This window comes from Amblyomma maculatum, chromosome 1 (assembly GCF_055883805.1).
Source record: "Amblyomma maculatum isolate TAMU_Amacu chromosome 1, ASM5588380v1, whole genome shotgun sequence".
Taxonomy (NCBI): Eukaryota; Metazoa; Arthropoda; class Arachnida; order Ixodida; family Ixodidae; genus Amblyomma; species Amblyomma maculatum.
In genome coordinates this window covers 1787139-1794477 of record NC_139344.1, presented here as the reverse complement: position 1 = coordinate 1794477, position 7339 = coordinate 1787139, and the positions used below count along the sequence as shown (strand labels likewise).

Sequence of the window (7339 nt, the reverse complement as noted above, 5' to 3'; positions counted from 1 at the left end):
GGCGCAGGCAGGAGAGGAGGAAAAGGAGGAATGCTCAGACGAACAGCTCACGGTCCCGTCCCCGACCAGCAAGGAGGCAAGAGAGGAGGTGCCTGCCCGACGCGTCAGAGTATACATGCCCCTCGCCCATCGGGTAGGGTCGAGCCAACCCACCCCCTGCAGTCGGGCTGGCGGGACCCGACGCGACGCTCCTTTAGCTCGACCCCCTAGCGTATACATGAGCCCGATAGCCGGTTTTTAGCCCGACAGGCCTCCCCGACCCGACTTTGTCGGTCTCATGTAAACCCCCTGTATGTAAAAGAACTAAGGAATAATTCTACTCGTGCTCTGTGCAGCTTTTTGCGAAAGCAGTGGTGGTGGTGTCTATAGCCTCGTATACATGAGCCCGACGCAAGCGGGTCGGGTAGGGGGGAGCCGGTTGTCGAGCTAAGCCAGCCCGACCCGTCCGGGTTTACATGAGCTCGTTTCTATCGGGCAAAGATCGCTGCTACACCGTGCGTCGAGCAAGAGAACCAGGCGCAGGCAGGAGAGGAGGAAAAGGAGGAATGCTCAGACGAACAGCTCACGGTCCCGTCCCCGACCAGCAAGGAGGCAAGAGAGGAGGAGCCTGCCCGACGCGTCAGAGTATACATGCCCCTCGCCCATCGGGTAGGGTCGAGCCAACCCACCCCCTGCAGTCGGGCTGCGTATATCCGATCCCAACAAACGGATGCGGCGCGAGGGGGAAAACGAAGATGGAGAGGGAGAAGAGGCCTTCGGCTGGCTGTTACGAGCTGCGGCCGGCACCCCCATTCCACGCTAGCGACTCAAGGCATGGGCCTCGGCGCTCGTGTTGTTGTGGCAGCGTGCGATGCGCGTTGTCGCGTGGATGTGTGTGCGCGCTCTTGTGCTATACTTGTGCCGCGAGTCTTCTCCAAAGACCGCATGAGGCTAGTCGTCTTGTCTTGCCCGGATGAACTAAATGCGATTTGTGCATTGATTCAATCGCTGGCGTTCGGCCGCTCCACGAAACCCGATCGTGGCTCAGACGCAGGTTTGTTACATCGGCCCCGAAATGCGATCTATTTTATGAGGGAACGCAAGCCTTGTATTTCCGCAAGATCCCTTGTGCTGACTGCTAGAGTTTGTTCTAGTAACGTTGCTGCTAGCCGTTGGATGTGCGTGCGTGATGTGCCGCGAGACTACCCCAAAGACTGCATGAGGCTAGTGCTCTAGTGGCTAGTCTTGCCACGAATCAATTAAATGCGGTTTATTTGTGCACGTTTTCGATCGCTGGTGCACGGCCGCGTCATGAAACCCGTCGTGGCTCTCAGTGCAGGTTTGTGATATCGTTAACATGCAAATCGGCTCCGAAATGCTATCGCACGCTTTGTATTTCGGTGAGAACCCCACCTAAACCGTTCGGTGAAGCAAAGGCCTGCTTAAAAATAAAAAAATAATAAAGGCGACCGTTTGTAGCTGTGCTTCAACCCCAAAAGCTGATACATTACTTTTCTGAGTGCCTCTACTGCGTGCAAACACCTTCCGCCGTGCATGTAGTGAAAATGATTTGTGTATTTTGCAAGTGGCTTTAAACAGCTCGTGCAGCTGTTGCTTAGGTATTGCAGCAATGTGGCACTGTTCAAAGCTATCTTGTTTGCTTTTTAGTTTCGCAGGGTAGTAGATAAGAGTGAAAGGGTGCTCACAGTGTCATAAATGGCAATATAGCATCAACAAAACCTGCAGATGTCGCCCTTCAACAATTTTCCTTCTAGAGATTTACTTTCAGATTAAAACAAGCATTCATTGAATATCCATGCTCAGGTGGAAATTGCCACCACCAGCTGCTGCCTCTGAATACATTTTCTTTCCTTCAGCATCAGGGTTAAAGGCCAGGGCAATCGCAAGTTTCGTTTCTTTTTCACTTATTTGGTCAGTAAAGAAAGTGTTGTTCCTCCTTCGGTGTGGGATATGGTGTTTAACTTCCATAAGTGATGTAGAAAAACTGCCTATAAGAGACGTCATAGTGGACAGCTCTGCATTAATGCCATTGATTTGAGGTTCTTCGTGTGCACTGACATTGCAAGTGTGTCTTGCATTTCACCTTCATTGATATGTAACGACCACTATGGCTGGAACTGAACCCAGGTCCTCGGCCTAGCATGTCTTAATATGAGTACTATTTTCTTTTGCAAATGCAATCCTTAGAAATAGTTTGTTGATTGCAGACAGCAGCAGAAACAAAGCCTAGCACAAACACAGACTAGAAATCACTTTTTTCACTGGTACACACTATGCTACTTTATCTGTGTCAATGTGATGTGGGCATTAACAAAATCAGCCTTGCATGTTACACACATTTGCAAAAATGTTTTTTTTTTCTTGCGAACAAAGTGGTAAATGTTTAATAATAATTTATTGGTACAATATATTAATCCATTTATTTCTGCTACCAGCCCGAAGTGCAATGTTTGGTGAAGGTATGTGTCTAATACTGATCAGTTAAGCGAGGCAAAATGCATGAAACAAAGTCTATTACTGTTTTCACATAGAGGAGAAGTAATTCATTTGTAGTCAGTGTGCACGAAGCAAGAAAAGTATTAACTTTGGCATGTTTTAACCTTGACAGTGTATTCCCTTGCAGCATACTTGCGCTCTTGCTGCCCATGCAGTCATGAGGGAGCTGCACTAGTTGCTACTGTTATCATATGGGCAAACTGTCCCGATGAACTAAAATGCTGGCAGGGGTATGTCGCTGTAGGTCGCTGTATGTGAGCAATTCTTCCATTTCAAGTTCCTCGGCATTAGGTCTCACCGCTCGGCCGACAAAACCTCGAGCGTGTTGATGAGCAGCCTCATTGCCTCGGTACCCTGAGTGGGCAGGTGTCCATATGAGTTCTATCTCTCTGTCGAGTCTGATATCCGCGAGGTTGTTTCTGGCAGTATTTGATATTCTGCTACGCGAGAAGTTACGTATGGCAGTTTTTGAATCAGTGACAATTATGTCCGCATCTGCTGTAGCGATGGCTAAAGCGATTGCGGCTTCTTCCTCCTGGTCCGAGTAGCGGACTTTGACCGAAGCAGCTGATACGCATTTACTTACTGTACTGCTTAATTACAAAGATAGCAACGGCACCGTCAGCCATATAGTAATCCAAGGCGTCGGTATACACCACCCCATCGTGATTTCGGTATTTTCTGTTTAGGGCCCTAGCTCTAGCTTTCCTCCTGCCTTCATGGAAGGAGGGATGCATGTTTTTAGGCACAGGTTTGGAGATAATTTTGTCGCCAGCTCCTCTTGGTAGTGGTCCTAGTGGTTGGCTAGTGGTTCGGCATTAATTCTCATGCGGTTGAGAATTTGTCTGCCTGCTTTAGAGTTTGTTAGTCTTTGTAGCTGCAATCAGCTCCTCTACATTGTTGTGTATCCCAAGTGAGAGAAGTTTTTCGGTTGCAGTGTTTCTGGGTAGACCTAGCCCAGCCTTGTAGGTGCTTCTAATGAGTGTCTAATTTCTCCTTGTCAGATTGAATGAGGCAGAGATAAGGGACAGAGTATGTGAATCGACTTAGTACAAAGGCATGGATAAGACGACAAATGTCAGCCTCTTTCTTGCCGTTACTCTGTGTATCAGTCTAGTGATTTATCGCAGTCATTTCCAGCCTGTTGATAGTAACATTGCTCTTCCTATTGCTCTGGATGTAGAGCCCGAGCACTGTAATAGTATCAACTGTGGGTATGGGTAGTCCGTGCAGGCAGACTTTTATCTCTACTTTGTCTTGCGTTTTCCTTCTCACTGCTAGTACAGACTTATGTTGTGAGCATTTCAGCCCAATCTGGTTAGTGTATGACTGGACTACATTCACTGCTTCTTGAAGCGTTTCCTCTATGTGAGCGTCCGAACCTTTTGCTACCCACAAGGTGACATCGTCAGCATATAGGGAGTGTTGAAGATCTTGGATTTCTTCAAGTTTGGGAGGCAGACCTATCATTGCTAGGTTGAACAAGAAGGGAGAGAGGACTGATCCTTGCGGGGTTCCTCTGTCTCCTATTGCTATTTTGTCCGATGCAAGTCCTGCGATACTTAGCTCCGCAGTCCTTCCCGAGAGAAAGGAAGGAATGTAATTAAAGGTTTTGTTCCCTGCGTTTATGTTGGCGAGGGTTTGGAGAATGGCTTCATGAGAGACATTGCCGAAGGCTTTTTCCAGATCCAAGGCAAAAATCGCTTTGGTTCCGGTTTTGTTAGGGGGATCTATCACTTCTGCATGCAACTGAAGCATTACGTCCCGAGTAGAGAGTTGAGTTTTGAAGCCAATCATTGAGCTGGGCAGAAGGTCATTCTCTTCCGCGTAGTTCTAAAGCCTATTTAGAATAACATGTTCCATAAGTTTACCTAAGCACGACGTAAGAGAGATGGGCCTTAAGTTCTCTATGCTTAGTTTCTTTTTGTGTTTGGGAATAAAGACAACCTTCACGTGTTTCCACATCTGCGAAAGTTCACCTTTGTTCCAATATTCATTCATTAAGTCGTTAATTGCTGAGAGGTAGTATGTAAATGGCGAATTGCGGCCCAAATTTCCGCTTCCGCGGTCTCTCTGTCGAAGTCTTCATTAGGAACCCCTTTGTACTCATAGGTAGCATTGGGGTTGCTACCGGTATTGAGATATCTGCTTTGGAGTTCGCTTAGCAGATCTGCATCTGTACTTGGGTATTCTTATATGATTTGATTCATAATAGCATAATAATAACATATTAGCAGCGAAATGGCTGAACACAATCACTATAATATTTGGCTTTTGCTGTGCCTTGGTTGTATAGTCCTTCCCCCTAGCAATAGCAACACACTTTCACCACTAGTGCAGTCGTTGGCACGTCTACAATGCTGGAGAGGTGTGCTGCGGAGCGAACAAAGTGAAATTTTGTCTGGGCTGCTCTATTAGTGCTAAAGTGTAGCTGTCAGTGCAAGTAGTATGCCTATGCACCTTCAGTATAGCGCCATCATTGTTCCTAGAATTGGGCCCCTGCTCAAAAATTTCATTTTCTTTGTGCGACAGGTTGGTGTTCGAGCACTCCGGGCAGACTTGCTGACGTCTGTACATCAGTCTGTACATCAAAAGTTGCTGGTTTACCTCGTGCCCCCCACAGAACCAACCTTGTGCCATTGAACTTCTAGCTGCTTCCTAGAATAAAAAAAATCATCAACTGCTGTTCACTGATAGTTTAGTCAACAGATGCACCAGTCACAGTTAGCGTGCTGCCACCAGTGAAAACTGAATCAAAATGTGTGAAGTAGGACTGAGCTCATTTCTAAGCGTTATTTTAAATGCAAATTCTTTCAGTTCCATCATGTAATGAGTTACAGGACAAAAAGCAAAACGTTTTTTAATGCACACTCTATTAGGAACAAAAGTGTTCCTGTGACACAAACAGCCAGTGGTTAATAAAGCCATTTGGAGCTGCCTAGCTGTGTCATCGTGCGGAAGAGCTAGACTTTTTTCTATGGCTACAGTGGAGAATATGATGGGCTTTCGAGTTTTTCCTCCTCAGCTAACTATATCTCATTTTTTTTGTTTACACCTTAGTGAATTTACGTCCTACGAGAACTGCAGATTGCAAACTTTTTATGGCTGCAACGTGCAACAACAATGGCTTTGCAAAATGAGTACATTTCTCACACCTTACAAAAGTTTAAACACCTAATCTTTTCGGCACGATGAAAAACATACTTCTAAGGTAATCATTCCATGAAATTTTTGTTAGAAATGCTGTAGAAAAGTTTTTACCAAGAATATTTTCATCAGTTGATGTTACTGGTCTTTTGTTTGTATGAAGAAGCTGGAAACCATGATAAATGAGCAAAATGTCAATCACAGGCGGGCAAAAAGGATGTATTGAAAGCTAATATAAAAAGAAAGCTCTGCTGCCAGACATTCATTTTTTTTTACAGAAGAGAATAATATATATATGAGTTCCCGCACCCAGACGTTATGGCACTTTGACAAATGCCTAAGTCTATGCAAGCATTAAATGACCGTGGTTGCCATTGCAGCCAAGAAATGCAAAACATTGTGGTTCCACTGAGTGACAGAAGCTAGACGCACTTCACTGGCGAAGTGAAGGGAGCATTTATAATCAGCAGAGTGATGGCCAGAGAGTGCATAAACTAAAATAGAACATGAACACTCGTGAAAGAAAAAGAAAAAATCATGTGCACTCTAATACTTCACCGAGATGTGGCCATATGGTGGGATGCACCGGTAACGGCAAGGTTTCACAGCAATGTAACACTCTAGCTCATTTGATAAGATTTTCAGTGATAAATAAATCCTTTTGCTTCCTGTACTGCTGTCCTCAATTGCAAGGCAAAAGCTTGCCATTTCCATCATAATTTATGACACATTTTGGTCTGTTAGTCTCTTGAATGTGAATGTGAAGAAACCACCTACACATATTTCTGCCACTTTGTGATTCTGCCAAAAACAAATTCCGATAAATGAAGATTACAATCAGTTCGCCACTGCGTTTAAGATAGTTAGTGTATATTGAGAACTCGGTATTTTTCTGTATTTCTACCCAAGCATGCTTCGTGAATGTGCGGACAAACCCAATCATTATCCGAAAATTATCTGCATCAACTCAGCTGCATTTTCAACTGTTGAGGACAGTATAAAAAAAAAATTCGGAGTGAGAAAAGCATAACAGAGAGATTGCTGGCAACACTCCCAGGCTTTCCACATTAGGTGTACTGTAGATGCAAGATGTGTAGTGCTGAATGACCCTATAATTCGTCTCTTGTGCTTGATTGTACAAGTGCAAAACTAAAGGAAGTGCGAGTTGCTTTAAGGTCACTGATAAGGCAAAGCCACTTGCCTATGTCGCAAGGAACCCATCACAGAAAGAGCACAATACAGGAGCCTCGAGGCACAACATACACTGACACGTGACCAAGAGAAGATGGTTTGTACTTATCGTGTTAATACAGTTCTTTACAGCTTTTGCTTAACAAAACTTTTCAGAGTTGGACAGTAATGTATATTGCGCAAAAAGACGAGACAAAGAGGAGAAGTGGACAACGACGGCGCCGTCGTTGTCCACTTCTCCTCTTTGTCTCGTCTTTTTGCGCAATATACATTACTGTCCATCATGGTTCACCAACTCGCCCAATCAGCCGTTCTTCTACTTTTCAGAGTTGTATATAATTCCTCATTAAAAACTACCTAGCACTAGTTCTAAGGAAAGTTCACACTTTTACAGCCATCTTCTACAAAATATAACTTGCCAGTACAATGATCTCAAAGCAGTGCACAAAACAGCTTTTGATAACTGCATCTCCCGAATGCAATTTCAGCGATTTCAGAGAAAGTT

At 44.9% G+C, this 7339-nt stretch overlaps 1 long non-coding RNA gene across 1 annotated transcript; it reads left to right on the top strand.

Moving 5' to 3' along the window:
* Positions 1–705: 705 nt before the first annotated feature.
* On the top strand, positions 706–6316 carry LOC146201479 (uncharacterized). The gene is made up of 2 exons (XR_014703538.1): positions 706–1033; positions 5029–6316. It is a non-coding gene; the product is annotated as an uncharacterized LOC146201479 (long non-coding RNA).
* Positions 6317–7339: the final 1023 nt, after the last annotated feature.